A 20,629-nucleotide genomic window follows, 5' to 3' on the forward strand; every position below is an offset into this window, starting at 1 on the left:
TCCAAATCATCAAACTAGTAAGATTAGCCCTAAGCCCAAGTCCACTAAACAAGCCCATTAACTAAGGTCCAGTCCATCTGAGTCAGCTAACAGTTACTAACGGTCAAAGGGGTCAACTAACGGTAAATGTCAGTCAACGGTCAAGACAAGTCTACGGTCAAGGTCAGGTCAACAGTCCAAGGTTAAAGTCTAACTCGGTCAATGAGTCAAACAAGAATCGGTCCGAGTCAATTCAGTCAATAAGACTAATTCAGGTACACATGTGACTCAGTCAGATTAAGTGAGTCAACTGACTAGGATGACTAATGGTAAATGATAGGTTTTATAAACACCTTGATATTTATCTATTGTTCATGCTTTCTTTGCGAGTTTTCTTGTAAATTATTTATCTTATGATTGCTTTTGAGTTTATTAGGTGCAATAGAGTCATTCGGAGTAAAAGAAGAAGAAAACATCCATTTTAAGCTAAAAAGACAAAAACATCATTTCATGTACAACTGTTATTGGGAGCGTTGCCGAGCCAAGTCAACGACGGGGGACAACGGATGCGGCTCAGTCTAGAGAAGCAAGGGAAAACATTATTGGTTACCCCTTATCTACTTCACCTGGGTGGCTATATCCACATCCATTTCCTACAACAACCCTGGAATTCAGAGATTATAATCATTCTTTTTTTTTTCACTCCACCTGAAACCAAGAGTATGGCGGCACAGAGAGTAGAGAGGATGACGGCTTGCAGTGAGGAATGGTGACGAGAACAGATGGGGTTTGTCTTTGATTGATATGGAAATGAAGGTTCTGATGTTGAATCGAAGAAAGGAGATGATGAACTGTGATGTTAAGAAAACAGGGAAAATAATTAGAAATTAGGGTTCTGAGTTTGAGGTTTTTGAAAGAATATCTCGTTGTTGTTCATATCAGTGATGAAGAACAAGGGTTTGAAGAGTTTGTAAAGAATAAGAGCATGGGTCTGTGTTGGAGTCGTTATTAGAGAGAAAGAATGATGATGGTTGCTGATGAATTTATTGAGTTTCTCGTGAAGACAGTAATGAAGAAGAAAGGGGGTCTGAAACTGTTGGATGATATGGATTTGATTGAGCTGTTGCCATGTGTTTGTGCTTGGCAGAGAGATGACTCGAAATTTCTTAAAATCTATTTTGAGAATATATTCTTTTCATTGATTAGCCAATCCTTTACATACGATATATATAGATACATACCTAAAACATAATATCTACAAGATATGTTTCCTAGTCTAAAACGAACTGTGACTGAAATATAGGAAAGTTACAACAAAAACACAAGACTCGGAAGGTCGCTGTGAAGACTCGGCTGCTGTGAAGACTTGTTCCGGGGTTGTGGTGCCACTGCCATGGCACACAATATGTATACGTCCAATACCCCCCTCAAGTTGGAGTGGGAGGATCGTGAGGTCGGACGCCCAACTTGCTGACAAGACGTCTAAAATGATCCACACCAAGTGGTTTAGTAAAGAGATCAACTAATTGAGCTGCAGAAGGAATGTGAGTTGGCTTGATAAGACCAGAAAATATTTTTTCGCGAACAAAATAACAATCGATTTCAATATGTTTAGTCCGTTCATGAAATACCGGATTTTCAGAGATGTGAATAGCAGCCTGATTGTCACAATAGACTGGAATTGGCTTCGGAATATTAATACGAAGATCAGTGAATAAATAATATAACCATTGTAACTCAGAAGTTACCCTGGCTAGAGCTCTATATTCTGCCTCAGCAGAAGAAAGGGAAATAGTGGGTTGTTTCTTGGACTTCCAAGAAAGAGGGCTAGTACCTAACATGGTGAAATAACCTGCCGTAGAACGACGAGTAGTCGGACAACCCGCCCAATCCGAGTCAGTATAACCAACAAGGGAAAGTGAGCTAGTGGCAGACAGAAAAATGCCGTGAGCAACCGTACCCTTTAGATAACGAACAACTCGATAAGCAGCATCCAGATGACCAGAACAAGGATGTTGCAAGAATTGACTTAAATAATTCACAGAAAAAGTGATATCAGGACGAGTGACCTGAAGATATAGTAGACGACCAATTAAGCGTCGATAAATACTTGGATCAAAGATAGGATCACCTGGGTTTGGTAATAATTTAAGGTGTTGCTCCATAGGAGACAGAGCAGGTTTAGCACCTAATAGACCAGAATCCTGAACAATATCTAGAATATACTTACGTTGTCCCAGAAAAATACCATGTGGAGAACGAGAAACTTCAATGCCCAGAAAATATTGCAAACGGCCTAGATTTTTGAGTGAAAATTTGGCTTCAAGTTTATGGATGAGTTGCTGGATAGCAAGATTGTTATTTCCTGTAATAATGATATCATCGACATAAACCAAAAGATAAATAGAAATGGCGTCAGAATGAAAAATAAAAAGTGAATAATCAGCACGAGACTGGATAAAACCTTCCTCCAGTAAAGCAGTAGAAAATTTAGCAAACCATTGACGAGACGCTTGCTTAAGACCATATAGAGATTTATTGAGTTTATAAACACGAGTGTCACCCTTTGTTTGAAAACCAAGAGGAAGTTTCATATATATTTCTTCATGAAGATCCCCTTGTAAAAAGGCATTATTGACATCGAGTTGATGAAGAGGCCAATTAAAAATTGCAGCTACAGATAATAAAACACGAACAGTAACTAATTTAGCAACAGGGGCAAAAGTGTCATGATAGTCAATACCTTCCTGTTGTGTGTATCCTTTGGCAACAAGACGCGCCTTACGACGATCAATATAACCATTCGGCTTGTATTTAATCTTGAATACCCATTTACAACCAATAGCAGATTTTCCAGGTGGAAGAGTGGTCATAGTAAAAGTATCGTTATCAAGTAAAGCAGTATGCTCTTTTACGATGGCATCACGCCATTCTGGATGTTTAATAGCTTCCGTAAAAGAGCGTGGTTCATCATTAGAAATAACCGAAGAGAGAAAAGCACGATGCTGCGAAGTAAATTTATCAAAAGAAATGTAATTGGTAAGAGGATACAGAGAATTAGACATACCTTTAGAAACAGAGCAAACATAATCCTTCAGATGAGATGGACGAGTATGTGTTCTATGTGACATGCGTAAATTAGTATCACTAGGAGGAGTTATTTCATTAAAGGAGATGTCCGGAGAGGGAGACACAAGAGGAGGGTCAGTTGCATGTGAATTATGATCATTCAGAGTAGGCGGAGAAGAAGTCGAGTCAGCAACTGGCAAAGAAGATAAATTAGGAGAGTGAGTATCAATGACAGAATGGGAAGGAGGAACAGATATTGAGTCTTCATAGAAAAAATCAGTATCTGTAGAAGGGGAAAGTACAGTATCAGAAGTGAATTTAGCATCTTTGAAGGGAAACAAATGCTCATGAAAGACAACATCTCTAGATACATAAGTTGTTTTTTTGGATATATCCAAAATGATGTAACCCTTGTGGTTATGAGGATACCCCAAGAAAACACCAGGCTTAGCCCGTGAGTCAAATTTAGAATGAATCTTTGTGTTTCGAGCATAACATAGACAACCAAAAACACGTAGATGACGATAATTAGGGACAACACCGAGAAGAACTTCATGAGGAGTTTTATGCTTCAAAATGGGGGTTGGCATTTTATTAATAAGATAACACGCCGTGAGTAAACATTCTCCCCAATAAGTGAGTGGTAAATGCGATTGAAAACGAAGAGCACGAGCTATGCTGAGAAGATGACGATGTTTGCGTTCCACAACACCATTTTGTTGAGGGGTGGAAACACAACTGCGTTGATGATGAATGCCATGGGATTTAAACCAGGATTGCATGTCTTGAGATAAGAACTCAGAGCCATTATTGGATTGTACTCTTTGCAATATGGAAAGAAATGGAATGGAATTACCAGTGGATATTGTATCTATTTTGTGAGAATATTGAGTAATAACAAAATTAAAAAAATATGTGAGAAATTTAAAAGTTTCACTCTTGAGGTGCATGAGATAAACCCACGTACAGCGGGAAAAGTCATCAACTATGGTTAAAAAATACTTTGCACCAGTGAGGGAAGGTGTCATAAAAGGACCCCAGATATCACAATGAATAAGTTCAAAACATCGTTTTGAAGACACTGAATTTTTATTAAAAGACAAACGGCTTTGTTATAGGGAAAAGTACGACAAAGCAATTTAAAACGATCAAGACTAGGATGACCTAGTCTGCAGTGCCAAACATCGGCAGTAGTTTTATTACATAAGATTCTATTGAAAGACTGTTGCGGATGGGCTTGGAGATGATATAAACCAGAGATAAAATCACCCCGACCAATCACTGCTCTCGTGACACGGTACTGAAAGATACAAAAATTTTCAAAGAAATAAGCAATGCAATTAGTTTGGCGAGTTAATTGACTCACAGAGATGAGATTGAACTTGAAATTAGGAATGTGATGTACATTCGAAAATTTTAGAGTAGGCGAAAAAACAACTTCTCCAATATGTTTAACCACAGAGAATGAGCCATCCGGGAGTTGCATGAGAATAGATGATTGAACAGGCATATAAGAGGTGAAGTAATGCAGTGAGTTGTAGATATGGTGCGTGGCCCCACTGTCCACAAACCATGGATCAACAAAAGAAATTCCATGGCACGTTCTCGTTCGAGTCGCTCAATCATGTGCTTGCCAGCACCACATATACATGCCTCCGTAGAAGCAACCAGGGAGTCATATTGATCCCAAAGAGTTTTGATCTTTGTATAGTAAAGAGATACAGGCATTGAATCCTGTTTGATTGAAGCAATTGAAGATTTTAAACGAAACAAAATAGGAGCATTGGAGACACAAAACCTGATTTGCAGATCTTTCCAGATAGCATGAGAGTTGGCAGCATACAAGCAGCTAGCCCTGATATCTGGTTGGCAAGAGTTCAGGAGCCAACTGCCCACGAGATCATCGCATCTCTTCCATCATTGGAACTGTAACGGATCTGTTGGAGGAGGAAGCGAGCCATCAACAAAGTCAAGCTTCCCTTTGGCATTCAGAGATTTGGTAATGCCCCTAACCCATGAACCGTAATTGTCCCCTTGTAAAGGAGGAGAAGAAAGAATGGTTGCAGGGTTATCACTAGGATGGATGATATAAGGATCTAAAGTTCTAGGATGAGTGGAAGAATTGAGAAAATTTTCATTGTTATGTGATGGAATATTATCATGCACAAGAGAGTTGGGAGAAGATTGGTTGGAGCCAGACATGATGAAAAGAAATAAAACTAGAGAGACGGCAGTAGAGATGAAGCGGAAGAATGTGTTTCCTAGGATCTACAAGGATACCATCTTAAAATCTATTTTGAGAATATATTCTTTTCATTGATTAGCCAATCCTTTACATACGATATATATAGATACATACCTAAAACAGAATATCTACAAGATATGTTTCCTAGTCTAAAACGAACTGTGACTGAAATATAGGAAAGTTACAACAAAAACACAAGACTCGGAAGGTCGCTGTGAAGACTCGGCTGCTGTGAAGACTTGTTCCGGGGTTGTGGTGCCACTGCCATGGCACACAATATGTATACGTCCAATAAAATTGAAGCTGCAGCTGTTGGTATCAAAGATGGTGAATGAATGGGTATCTGTCAGTAACTGGATTTCAGATGGGTGAAGTACTGAATTTGGTCAAGAAGAGGTGTTATTGGAATGGTTTCACTGAGAAGAACACAGAGGAGATGGCTGGAAGGTGGATGGTTAGATTGTAGCAGATGTTCATAATGTGCTGATGCTGTAGCTGCAATCTGAGACAAGGAAGAATATTGGTGAATGATGGAAGCCACAACAAATGGAACTAGTGTTGAGATGAGCTGCTTCCAGTGAATGTGTTACTGAACTGGAGTGGGTAGAGTTGAGTTGTGGTTCTGGTGAAATTGCAGGTGGTGATGCAATGGTTCAGATGATGATAGAGTGAAGTAGCTGAGAACTGGGTATTGAAGTGTGTTTGTGGGTTTGTAATGGTTTTATACAGGGAAAGAAGGTTAGCCGTGTTGCAGATGGATGAAAGCCTTGCTACATTATTGGTTTAAATGGCAGTCTGTTTGGTGTTGATTGGAGCTCAATCTGAGTTGTGAAGTGCAGGGAATTGTGCTGCCACTCAAAGTGCAGGTGAAACAACAAAGAATTGAAACCGGGAAAATGAATGAAATGGGTTTGCTGGTATTCGGGTTCGCTTATACTGAGAAGAACAAGAAGATGCTGCCTGTATTGGAGTTGGACAAGAAAGAAGATATTGCAGCTTCAATGAAGGGGTACAGAGATGGAATTGGTGAGGCAGTGGTGCTGAACGAGTGCAGGTACAGATGGAGCTGTATGCAGTTGCGAACAATAAGTGCAATGCAGGTTTATAAGAAGAGTTGCGACTAAAGCTGTCGTGCTGTTGGTGGTAGTCAGGCTACGGTGTTGCAGAGCTGACTTTGAGAAGAACAGGTGATGCTGCTGTGTGGTAATGGAATTGTGCAGGATTATAGATGAATGCTGGAACTGTGCAGGGATATGGAGAATGAAGCAGGAGCTGGTTATGAGGTTGTATGCAAAGGACTGAAGTTGGTAATCTTGGTGTTGAGATAAATTGCAGCTGCAGTAAGGCATTGGTGGAGTCTGAACTGAGAGAAGAAGCTGCGGTAGCTGGTTGCAGCTGGTATTAATGGTGGAGATTTAAGGGAGAGTCTGCTAGGCTAAGGCACAGTGGGTTATGTGGACAGTTTGGATTGAATTTGGCGAAATGTTGATGATGGTCTAGAATGAATCCTTGACTGTGAATGGTGGAATGAAGGAGTTGTGAAACTAGATGAATGTTAGGATTGAATGGGTAAACTTTGTGCAGGAAAATAGCCTGGAAATATACCAAAATACAAGTAGAATTCTGCCTGAATCGGAGTCAGGCGAGTTGACTTGCCGATCCGGTAGCTGACTCAGATGTACTTGAACCTGTTGGGCTTCACTCATGGGCTGGTTCAACAACTGACTTTTGGACGTGACTTATTGAAGATGAAGGCAGAGAAAGTATAAAAAGGAAGAATTCTATTCTAACAGGATATCATCTCTTCTTCTACTTTGGTTCTAGGGTTTAGAACATGATGCTTTCTTATATGCTTTTTGTTATGAACTCCATAAACACAAGTACTTGATTTATTTTTATTGGTTAAAGATGTAGTCGGATTTTGCAAGCATGTTATTTGATTTATGAATTAGTTTTCTCTCACAATCATCGTTCACTTTCTACAGTTTATAATAATTGCATGATTGACGTACTGCAATATGATTGAATGTTTATTTAGTTAAGTGTAGAATTGATTGAACTTACTATCTATGCTATTTTAGGGTTTATCATCGAGCGATAACCTTGAATACGAGTAGCATGATATGATTGCGGTTTGTAGTGATACACTCTTGTAATCATATGTAGAGTTTGACCTTTGTCCGAATTGTCATGCGCAATGTATGACAATTGCATTGATTAGTCTATTTCTGAAACTTAATGCTCCTAGGAATTGAACTTAATTAGCGCAAGGCGTTGGGTTATTCTTTAGGTAGAATTCACATACGCGGCTCTAATGTGTGTGTTGATGACTGTGTGTGTTGATGACTTAGGAAATTTACGGAGTGTTCTTGCAATAAGGTATTCTGGGACTTTCGATGATAGCGAGATTAAATACGAATTCTAATCATACATTAAATACTTGTTTACAATTGAAGATGAAACCTTTACCTAATATTTCACATCATTGGTTTGCATGTTTACTTTTCATTGTTTTGCTTTTATTTTATTTTAGTTTATATAAAAATCAGAAAACCCCCATTGTTTTATATAGGAAACAGAAACATCTTGACAACCCAAGACCTCTCTGTGGGAACGATCCTTTCTTGCCCTTGCTTCATTATATATTTTGAGTAGTAAGAAAGTGTAATTATTTTTGACGCCTACCACAACGATCAGTAAAACTAGGCCATAATACATGCCAAAACTTCTTACACAACTGTAATTCTAACTTTATAACTCTAACTCGAGTTCAACTTCAATCTATACATACATCAATTCATTCAAATAGAATTCAACAATTCAATTACAAACACAACTATAGCCTACCTGCAGCAGTTCAGCAGTTCCAAGCTTTCACATCAATCACTATTTACAACTCTGCAATCACCATTCTCAGTATTACAACGCCACTTACTTCAACTGCAATACCAACTCAACCTTCATTTGCAACTATTCAATTCAGTTAAACTTCATAATTTAAATACAAATACAAACCTAGCTTACCTAAAAGTGCAGTAGTTGCAAGCCAACACTGAGTCACCCTCTATAATCCTACAATCACCATCGTTAATCTTCATTCCAGCAATAACACCTTCTGTAACTTAATCCAACATCCACAGTTCACCATCACAATTTACTTCTCTTTCAGTTTATAACTCCCATTCCAGACATAACATCCTTAATTACAAATCAAAACACAAACCCACACATCATAACTTAACCTCACATTACATTCCTGGAACTCAGCTTATAACTTCTTCATATTCATTCACCACCAATTCATTATATTCTTACCACTTCACTGTCATCATCTCATCTAAACTACACCAATCTCATAAACTACAGCTTCATCACTATCCTACAATTCCATCTTTCCTTCCTGATATTCACAACTATAGCTTCATTATCTATTTCATTACCACTACCTTCTCAGACTACAACATAATTCCCTTACTCAGTTCAGTACAACCCAATACAGCTTAACCAACTCCATTACCACCACCAGTATATTTTCACAAGAAATACTTATATCATCTCTAATAAAGACTAATTAACTACAACCATAGTTACCCAATCCCATCTCTTGGAATTACCCACTCATCCAAAAATAACAACAGTATTACATCTTCCTTAAACTCATCCCATTCTTCAACTACATCAGATTATACACAAGTTAACACTAAATACGGAACTTAAACAACATAGAAACTTACCCATTCATTAGCTTCCTTTGAATTGCTAGTTCACCAAACCAATTCCGCTGAAACCCTAATTAATTTTGGGGAAGAACACATAAACCCTAATTCTTCAATTCTTCCTCAGAATAGCTCTACAATATTTAATTAACTCCAACCCTTTCCTCAATTAATCAAACCCAGTTCTTAATTCTTCTTATTCATCACCCAACCAATCTTCTCAAAACTAACACCACCCCACTAATTCTATTTAATCAACCCTCAACAGTCCTCATCGTTCTTATTCATCCACAGAAAGACTCTAAAAATAATCCCCAAACCTCTTCAACTCAGTTTATCACAACCAATCCCCAACTGTCTTCAGAACACATAATCGAACCTTAATCCATCGACTCACTACCCAAAACAACTCTTGAATCTCAGTTAAACCATAACCCTTTCGCTATTTATCTCTTCATAACTTAATATACCTTTTATTTCCATTCAAACTCATAATCAAGATGAAACCCTAATTAACTGATTCAATCCTCAATAACTCTACAACTTCAATCAAACATCAACTAAGAACAAACCCATCTCCAATTAACTGACTTATTACCCAAATCCACCAAATTTCTCAATCAATCTTCATCTTTCAAAAACCCTAGTTCCTCTTTCTCTAATTCCCCTATTCTCACGAATCTGAATCAACTAGAGATACACATACCATCGTCGTCAACTACCCCGTGATGTTCTATACCATCTACTGATCACAAATCTTCTGTTTTGGTCTCTCAAATCTCTCAAAACTCGCCAGCAACAGGAGACAGGGAAGAAGAAGAAGAAAGAGAAAGAAAAGAGAGAAATGTTTTCTTCTCGATCTGTTTTTAGAGATAAGGCCGATCACAAAACTAAAGGCACCCGATAAATGGATAAGGGTATCCAGGCGGTTAAGATTGAAATAACAATCTTCCTTTCATACTCATCCAGTGATATCTTCGTCGTCCAGTGTCCGAATGACACGTTCGAGTAGTCCATTTCGCATAACTTTACGAAACCTATTTGATGATACTAGTTTCGTATCTAAATCGTTGTTAGATTAAATTCTATTAATTAACGTTCGTGTTAAATTAATCGAGTCATTAGTGGTTAATTCATCTCTTGACTAGTGTAATAGCGTTGACGAGCTTGAGGGTCCTTACAAGAGCCTTATTACATGGAGCCTTCACATGGATTTAATTTTAAATCCGACTATTCTATTATAAAAATGTAATGCCAACTTTGCACGATTCATTATATTATTCTTTATTAATATAGGTTATTTCTGTTTTTCGTGGAAGAAGGTAATAAAAATTGCAAGTTGTGTATATGTCCTTTTTTAAAATAATATTCCCTCCATCTTCGAGCGTTTACTTATCTTTTGATTAAAAGTGTATATGATAATCAAAACTAAATATAGTATTGTAAGCGCTAGAGGTGGTATTGTAATTGCATCACGTGTGCAATCCTGGGGTCTACAAGATCACATATTAAGGGATGGTGGAGTGGAGGGAATGGATGAAAATTTTCATAAGGCTTTGGAGGCATTACAAGCGACTCTTCCTGATTATGACTTTAGCAGCTTTACTAGTAAGGACACCGCCCCCCTTAAAGCACAAAGTAACCTGGAGAATGCTCTTTTTGGTAAAGTGGTTAAAGACATTATCGAGATTACGAGTTGTCAGGAAGAAAGCGATTTTTGGTTGCCTACGAGCAGCGCATGCCCAAGACATCCTCCTAGCAATTCCGATTGAGGGCCTTGGACAGAAGATGTCGCATGTGGAGTACCGATCCATCCTTAAGTACAAGTTAATGATCCCTTTATACCCTTTTGATTCACGCTGCCCTGCTTGCTTCACAGGATGCTTAGACGCATATGGGAAACATGCAGTCCATTGTAAGGTAGATCCTGGTTTTAAGTATAGACATGATCATGTGAGAGATACCTTATATGATGTTTTATGGCGAGCGAGTATTTCAGCAAAGAAGGAAGCGCCTGTCAACTTTTTGACAAACCCACTGGAGTGGAGATCCACACTCAGGCCAGCGGATGTACTTATTTTTGGATGGGCTAATGGCAAACACGCATGTGCCGACCTCACGGGGGTTTCTCCGTTAGTAGGCATTGAATATGGTTCATTTACAGTCGGCCAAGCAGCGTTGAGGGCTGCCTCAGGTAAGATAGCGAAGCATGTATCGATAATGGGCACGCTTTTATCCCCTTTGCTTTTGATACTTTTGGTTTCTTAGCTCCAGAGGCGGTTGAACTCCTCAAAAGAGTCCATAAAGTCATGCACAGTAATGTCATGACCCCCAGTTCGAGAGAGTTTGTTTTTAAAAGGATAGTCTTTGCAATTCAAAAAGGGCTTGTTGCGCAGCTTGTTGCTCGCTTGCCTACTATGTAAGAACTCTTTTTTTAAAATAAAAGGAAGAAAAAAAATCACTATTCTATTATAAAAATATAATGTCAACTTTGCACGATTCATTATACTATTCTCTATTTATAATTTTAAACCAAAAAGAAAAATAATTTTAAATCCGACTATTCTATTATAAAAATGTAATGCCAACTTTGCACGATTTATTATATTATTCTCTATTTATATAGAGAGCGCATGCACATGGATCATAGATTTTTTTTTATTTATTTTTTTGCTTCAGAGCTTATTACATGGGACCTTCATATGGATTTAATTTTAAATCCGACTATTCTGTCATAAAAATGTAATGCCAACTTTGCACGATTCATTATATTATTCTCTATTTATATAGGTTATTTCTCTTTTTCCCGGAAGAAGGTAATGAAAAATTGCAAATAGTGTATATGTGCTTTTTAAAAATAATATTCCCTCCATCTTCGAGCGTTTACTTATCTTTTGATTAAAAGTGCATATATAATCAAAACTAAATATAGTATTGTAAGTGTTAGAGGCGATTTTTAAATATAATTATAAATCCGACTATTCTATTATAAAAGTGTAATGGCAACTTTGCACGATTCATCATATTATTCTATGTTAGAGCATTGCTCGGTCGAACTCGCATGCGTTGCTATCTCAAGCATGTTTGTCAATGTTAGTGATCAAAACTATAAGTCTTGATTTCTAGTCTACTATAGCTAAGGTCTCCGACTAGGATAGAAAGTGTAGTTGAGATCAAGAACTCCATGGAAATCATCATACAAGACGAAGGACTACTCAAGGAACCGGTGGATCTTCATCGACCAAAAGGTATGTGGAGACTTGAACTTATCTATCACCCAAAAGTCTATTTATCTCCTATCTTGAGACAAAAGTCGTTTTGCTATATAGACTTAGATTATACACATTTGCTATTTCGAGCCGAGTTTATCTCGCTTATCTATTTCTCGAAATATGTGTAGGTAAGCTTTCGCTTTAACCAAGTTCATCTTTACCTAGTGACGAAAGTCATGACAAGTTCAATCACTTTGGAAATTGCTTACTTTGACGAAAAATAGTGTTCAAAGTACGTGCTGGAGATTCAGAACGAAAAATAGTGTTCATCTTTACCTCAACAAGACGAAGGAGTCTTGATCTGTTCGTTTTGTGGACACGCAAATCATGTTCAAAGTACGTGCTGGAGATTCAGAAGGAGCAATAAGAATCTCTCTAAACTGCAGAAGAACATGCAAAAGATTCCTATAAAACCAGTGTTCCAGAATCAAAAGAGGTAGGAATTCTGTTTACACAACAAACCTTGGTAAATCACTATGTGATAAACAAGGAGAGCGTTTAGCTCACAGCGTCTCTATCTAATACAAGAGACGTTCGCATCCTCATTTTTAACTTGAGAAAATGGGGCTCTGCGTCTTTGTGGCTCAAGTAGTGTATTTATTGTTGTTAAGAAAATATTCTCCTAACAATATAGATATTGATTCTCTAAACTACGGAAGACTTGTTCTTCTAGGGTTTGGACGCTCTCTAGTCTATTTATTTCATTTGTAGATTTTTTTCCTGTCTTCCCTAAAAAGATACAGTTTTATGGCTCCTGTAACTAGAGGCGTCTCAAACAGAGATGCAGTCGAAGCAATAAATGAGTACCTTTGTAAGGGAATATCTTCCTCAAGGGTGAAGAAAGTGAAGACTACAAATTGTGGAGAAGGTTCTTCCTCTAACTACCTCTTGTCCTTCTATCAACTTGATGATAACTTCAGGGGTTTGGTGAAAGATTTCATCAACAAAAGAAACAATTTAAAATCTCAAATTGTTTTGTCTTTAGAAGAGATAGCTCACTATGAACAAATGTTGTCTCTTTCAAAGAACACCTTACCTGAGCTAAAGAGAGAACTTAGTGAGTTAACTGATATTTCTGAAGATTTGGAGGAATTGAACGATCCCATAATCAATGGGTTTTTCAATAATGAGAAGGAATTCTTTGTAGAGGCTCTGAGAAAGATCTACAACGACTAGTAAGTCTTCGGATAAGAATTATATTTTTCTTGTTTTTTGTTAGAAGAATAACTAGTGTTTGGAATAGGCATTATTGTGATTTCACATAGCTATGTCCAACGTTTTCATCTTCATGTTTTTAGATTTATTGGTTTAAACTTTAAATTTGTTTGGAAGATGATTTTTGCAGTATTAATCTTTATGGTTTTATATATTGCAAATTTGTTTTGGGATATGTGTGTTTACGTCCGTGCACTATGATTGTCCCATACCTTGTCAAAAGTAAAGTCTTTCATATGTCGATATGCATGTATTGATAAAAGAATGAATAGACTTTTGACAATTACAAAAGTTAAGCCTATTATGTCAATTATTGATGAAAGATATGTTAAAATATTTTGTTTGCAAGGATTATGTCTATTGAATGTTGTTATGTGAATAGTGATGGAAAATAGAATGAATCCTTGTGTATTCCACAGTATTGATCTTCCCTGATCCATATTTTATGTATTACTGTGAGGCTCCGTAAAGTGTCTTATGTTGAGCATAGAACGACCAAGTTGATTATTTTTATGATTAGCTATGTTGTTGTTCCGTGAGGTACTTTATGTCGAGCATATTCAACTAAATTAATCATCTTGTTTGGTTATTTAGTTGTTGCTCCGTAAGTCGAGCATGACCAATTAAATTGATTACTTTTGTGATTAGTTTGATTGTGTATTTCGATTAGATTAATTATGGGTTCTCTTGTGATTAATCTAATTGTGTGTTTTTAAGTCTCCATAAGTTCACTTATGTTGAGCATTTTCGATTAAATAAATCATGGGTTCTCTTGTGGTTAGTTTAATTGAATTTTTTGGATTCAAATTCATACTTGTATGTGATTTGTTATGTCCAATAAAATTCTTATTTTCTTTCGAAATTAAGGTCGCTCTTGTTGTTCTTTTGGGAATGACATTTTATGAGGGAGAGTTCTTAATTGAACTTGTGCTTAATTGTTAAATCTTTGTGGGGAGTGCGGTTGTGGAATATTATAGGGGTTATCTTATATCTTTACAAACTCCTTGATGAATGCATTTAGCTTCGGCTTTATGATTGCATCTAAATAAGATGATATATTTTTGCTTTCTTTTGGTCAAGAAATACCTCTTTCGGAAATTTCATTAGGATCCAGTTCTTGTACCTTTGCCAATTTTATTGACAAAAGGGGGATAATTAATATGTAGTTCACACTACAAATACATATGGTTTTCGGATCATTATGTAAGGGGGAGTGGTTTCCATGTGAGATGGAGTATTGACCAAGAGGGAGTGATACATATCACCATAGTATTGCTGTTGAAGTTGTGAACTTTGACGCTGTGTAATGATACTATGACATTGTATAACAATGATTGAGAACTCTTGTTTTCTCGTTGTTATAGCTATGGATTTTCAACAACGATGATGCTGAACTTACAACCTTTGGGATCATTGGAGTACTTGGAACTGACGAAGATTTCAAGTAATGTTGAAGATTAGGCGTATGGAATAGGAGCTACAAAAGTTAATTTATTTATTTTTTGTATTCCATATGTATTGATAGTTTTGTCACTAAAATTGACAAAGGGGGAGATTGTTAGAGCATTTCTCGGTCGAACTCGCATGCGTTGCTATCTCAAGCATGTTTTTCAATGTTAGTGATCAAAACTATAAGTCTTGATTTCTAGTCTACTATAGCTAAGGTCTCGGACTAGGATAGAAAGTGTAGTTGAGCTCAAGAACTCCATGACAATCATCATATAAGACGAAGGACTACTCAAGGAACCGGTGGATCTTCATCGACTAAAAGGTATGTGGAGACTTGAACTTATCTATCACTCAGAAGTCTATTTATCTCCTATCTTGAGACAAAAGTCGTTTTGCTATATAGACTTAGATTATACACATTTGTTGTTTCGAGCCGAGTTTATCTCGCTTATCTATTTCTCGAAATATGTGTTGGTAAGCTTTCGCTTTAACCGAGTTCATCTTTACCTAGTAACGAAAGTCATGACAAGTTTCAATCACTTTGGAAATTGCTTACTTTGACGAAAAATAGTTTGTGAACAATTATAGAATATCAACGTCCTCTAAGAATGTTCCAATGATTGAAATGAGAGTTTACATTATATAACCATTGGAGGATATAAGCATTGTTGTGGAAACACATATATGTATAAGTCCTTATTCCTTGAACCGAAGTTTGCGAACTTTTTTGATCAAGAGAACCGGCATGGTGGCGTGAGTCAAGTCTGCAAACTCAGTCCACGAACTCAGTCCGCGAACTGGCGGAAGTTCTTGTCCCGAGAATTTCTGCTGGAGTTTGTGTACTTTGTCCGGGAACTTAAGTCCGCGAACCCAGTCCGCGAACTTGAGTAGGTTATATCTAAAAACGATGTTTGTGAACTTATTCTTATATAAACTAAGGAATGCAAATGCAAATCGTGGCTATATAGTTCATGAACCGATTTGAGTGAATCAAATCGTTTTTGCTTTTATTGTGTCTTGTGTAGTTACATAAGATTTCCTTGCAATTGAACAACTCTCTAACTAGTTCATTTGAGTCACTTGAACTAGTTACGGTGAAGAAGAATATGGTTGATATGAAAGTGATCATATGGCTAACCATTTGGTTGACTATTGTTGAACCAACAAATGTACAAGTTTGGGTACGGTTACACAAGCCTAGAAACGTGCATTTCATTTGTGTGTAACAAGCTAGTTTTCGATATAATGGTTGAAAGATATTAGCTTGAATCTAAATCAGGTTTTCATCTAACGGTGAATATTGAATGCTTTGTTACCAAGCTAACATTGATTGAAAATCCTGATTTGAAAGACTATATAAGGGAGAACTCTAGCAACTGGGAAACCTAATCCCCACACCTTCTGTGTGATACTAGTTGTGCTAAGCTAGAGTCGATTCTCCTTTAACCTTTGGTTTCTTCTTCTAAACCAGGTTAACGACTTAAAGACTTCATTGGGATTGTGAAGCCAGACCGATACTAGATTCTCGTAGTTGTGTGATCTGATCTTGTTGTTTCTATCGTACGAGTACAATTGTAATAATTGGCTTGAGATTCCACAAACATTCACAAACACTTCGTCTCATCGTTTGTGATTCCACAATATCTTTTTTCGCTGCGTCGATTAGGATTATTGTGAGGTGATTGATAATACTAGGTTGTTCTTCGGGAATATAAGTCTGGTTTATCAATTGGTTCCTTTTCACCTTGATTTATCAAAAGACGGAACAAAACTCGTAGGTGTATTCGTGGGAGACGGATTTATCTATTACCGTAGACTTTTCTGTGTGATACAGATTTGTTTATTAAAGCCTTCGACTTTGGGACGTAGCAACTCTTAGTTGTGGGTGAGATCAACTAAGGGAATTAAGTACGTAGTATCCTGTTGGGATCAGAGACGTAGGAGCATCATTGTACCTTGGATCAATGTGACATTGATTGGGGTTCAACTACAGTCCAGACCGAAGTTAATTTGGAGTAGGCTAGTGTCTGTAGCGGCTTAATACAGTGTGTGTTCAATATGGACTAGGTCCCGGGGGTTTTCTGCATTTGCGGTTTCCTCGTTAACAAATTATGGTGTCTGTGTTATTTCTTTTCCGCATAATATTTTGTTATATAATTGAAATATCACAGGTTGTGCGTTGTTCAATCAATTAGAATATCCGACCTTTTGGTTGTTGATTTAAATTGATTGACACTTGGATATTGTTCTTTAGTACCATCCAAGTTATCTCTCTAGTATTTGATAAAGACTCGCAGATTTCTATTTGCTTGAGTATATATCAAATCGATAGATTGAGATATAAACTCTTTGATATACTTTTTATCTTGATTGAGTCTGACCGTCTAGTTGATTCTCTAGAAAGTATATTGAGTTTGTGGTGTGGTTGTTGTATCCCCACTTTTTCATTCTCTATATATAATTTTAAATCAAAACAAAATATTTTAAATTCGATTATTCTATTATGAAAATGTAATGCCAACTTTGCATGATTCATTATATTATTCTCTATTTGTAATTTTAAATCAAAACGAAATATAATTTTAAATCCGACTATTCTATTATAAAAATGTAATGGAAACTTTGCACGATTCATTATATTATTCTCTATTTATATAGAGAGCTGCATGCACATGGATCATAGATTTTTTTTTCTTCAGAGCCTTATTAGTTATTACATGGGGCAATCACATGGATTTAATTTTAAATCCGACTATTCTATTATAAAAATGTAATGCCAACTTTGCACGATTCACTATATTATTCTCTATCTATATAGGTTATTTCTCTTTTTCCCGGAAGAAGGTAATGAAAAATTGCAAGTTGTGTATATGTCCTTTTTTAAAAATAATATTCCCTCCATCTTCGAGCGTTTACTTTATCTCTTGATTAAAAGTGCATATATAATCAAAACTAAATATAGTATTGTAAGCGTTAGAGGTGGTTTTCAAATATAATTTTAAATCCGACTATTCTATTATAAAAATATAATGGCAACTTTGCACTATTCATTATATTATTCTCTATTTATAATTTTAAATCAAAACGAAATATCTATTACAAAAATGTAATGACAACTTTGCATGATTCATTATATTATTCTCTATTTATTATTTTAAATCAAAACAAAATATAATTTTAAATCCGACTATTCTATTATAAAAATGTCATGGCAACTTTGCAAGATTCATTATATTATTATCTATTTATATAGAGAGCTGCACGCACATGGATCATAGACTCTTTTTTTTTTCCTTCAGCGCCTTATTACATGGAGCCTTCACATGGATTTAATTTTAAATCCGACTATTCTATTATAAAAATGTAATGTCACTTTGCACGATTCATTATATTATTCTATATTTATATAGGTTATTTTTCTTTTCCCCGGAAGAAGGTAATGAAAAATTGCAAGTTGTGTTTATGTCATTTTTTAAAATAATATTCCCTCCATCTTCGAGCGTTTACTTATCTTTTGATTAAATGGTGGTTTTTAAATATAATTTTAAATCCGACTATTCTATTATAAAAATGTAATGGCAACTTTGCACGATTCATTATATTATTCTCTATTTATAATTTTAAATCAAAACAAAATATAATTTTAAATCCGACTATTCTATTATAAAAATGTAATGGCAACTTTCCACGATTCATTATATTATTTTATATTTATATAGAGAGCCGCATGCACATGGATCATAGACCTTCTTTTTTTTTTGCTTCAGAGCCTTATTACATGGGGCCTTCACATGGATTTAATTTTAAATATGACTATGCAAAATAAAAATGTAATGGCAACTTTGCACGATTTATTATGTTATTCTCTATTTATATAGAGAGTCGCACGGATAGCTTGTTTCTCTTTTTCCAGGAAGAAGATAATGAGAAATCGCAAGTTGTGTATATACCCTTATATTCCCTCAATCTTCGAGCATTTACTTATCTTTTGATTAAAAGTATATATAATAATCAAAATTAAATATTATAATATTGTAACTGTTAGAGGTGTGCATGATAAAATAATCAAACAATGCGTTATAACGCGCTAACTTGAATTGTACATCATGTGGTCATCGGTGTATTCAGATCATGATATTGGAGTTGAAACCGGAAAAACTAAAGATACACCAAATTGTATGGTCCAAATATGGACCAATGAAATCCAAACATTCGAACTCTTTTGAAGATCCCATTCAAATTTCGAAAACTCCACCACTTACAGATCTTAGTGGTGGAGGGGAATGACTTTACAAAACCTGGCTTGATTGGGGTATACCCAGATTAATTGGGGTATACCTAATGAGACAAAAGCTATGTCATTTTTAAGTAAAACAAGCCACCCCTTAACCATGTTTTTTCTAAATGGCTAATATACCATTGTTTAATTAACACTAAAAAATCTGATTAGGTTAATTAATTGAGTTTAGATTAATTAAGTGAGTAAATTAAAACTTATGAATTTAAGTTATGAAATTTTGTTTTTGATTGAACTTATGTGGGAAGATTTTTGATGAAAAAAATTTGTTTTGAGAATATCTTTTGTAAAGGAAATGAAAGCACACTACCCAAACAATTTTAAAAAGGGGATTGTAAAGCTGTTGTATGAAATCATACTCAAAATTAAAGAATTTAATCAATACTTTCAGTTCTGAAATTATGAAAAGTCGCATGGTCGACAAATGAAGAAGATGCCGACTAACTTTGGCCGGCATGCTTATTGATTTTTTACTTTGCAGGCTACCTTATAGTCGGGAAGGTCGACAAAAAATACCTTTCCGACTATAGGATTGTTGACATACATAGAAAGGTGTTACAGATGTATGATTAGTCGGCAAGATATTAGTTTTGTAACCTGCCGACTATAAGGTATAAGGATAAATAATGTGCCGACCCTATAAATACTATTTTCAGAGATGAAAAGTCGGCAAGGTCGACAAAAAAACACCCTATCGACAGATACTAGTCGGCAAGGTCGACAAATAAATACTCTGCCGGCTTTTGATAAGAATATGGAATCATACAAGGTTTGAGATTGGGTACCAAATCATACCCAATCTCAAATTTCGTAGCCACAATATTTTTTTTTTAGTTTCGTTTTTATTTTTGATTTTATCACATTCCGATAGAGTTTTGAAGATATATTTTGAAAATTATTTGGGTGATCAGTCGACATGGTATCAATAGTAAGGGTGATTTGGTATTTTAGCATCTTTTAGACAGCCCTTAGCACACTACTTTGGATGGGAACAAAATGGGTAATACCCCAATTAATCTGGGTATATACCCAATCAAGCCAGGTTCCAAAACTGTTCATGTTTTCTCCTTATATATTTATCCTTTGTATGGAAGTCCTTTTTCAGATGTTATTAAAAGCATAATCGGACGACCTAATTCAGGGCTTTAAACTCAGAGCCAATAGCCCTTCTATCACCCACTTATTCTTCGCACACGATTGTATGTTTTTCTCTAAAGCATCTATTTTGTATGAAAAAAATCTTATATATATTTTAAATAAGTTTGCAAAAGATTTGGGTCAGGCTATTAATCTGGAAAAGTCAGGTTGTTTTACAAGTGCGAATATGCATCACAAACACATTAAAATTCTTTCTAGATCCTTAGACATCAAGTTTCTGTCGAGCACA

General features: G+C 36.0%; 1 long non-coding RNA gene across 1 annotated transcript; it reads right to left on the minus strand.

The window, feature by feature from the left end:
• Positions 1-8,022: 8,022 nt before the first annotated feature.
• Positions 8,023-9,857, minus strand: LOC113300225. The gene is made up of 2 exons (XR_003335625.1): positions 8,318-9,857; positions 8,023-8,233 (listed from the first exon to the last, which is right to left on the minus strand). It is a non-coding gene; the product is annotated as an uncharacterized LOC113300225 (long non-coding RNA).
• Positions 9,858-20,629: the final 10,772 nt, after the last annotated feature.

This window comes from Papaver somniferum, chromosome 7 (assembly GCF_003573695.1).
Source record: "Papaver somniferum cultivar HN1 chromosome 7, ASM357369v1, whole genome shotgun sequence".
NCBI lineage: Eukaryota > Viridiplantae > Streptophyta > Magnoliopsida > Ranunculales > Papaveraceae > Papaver > Papaver somniferum.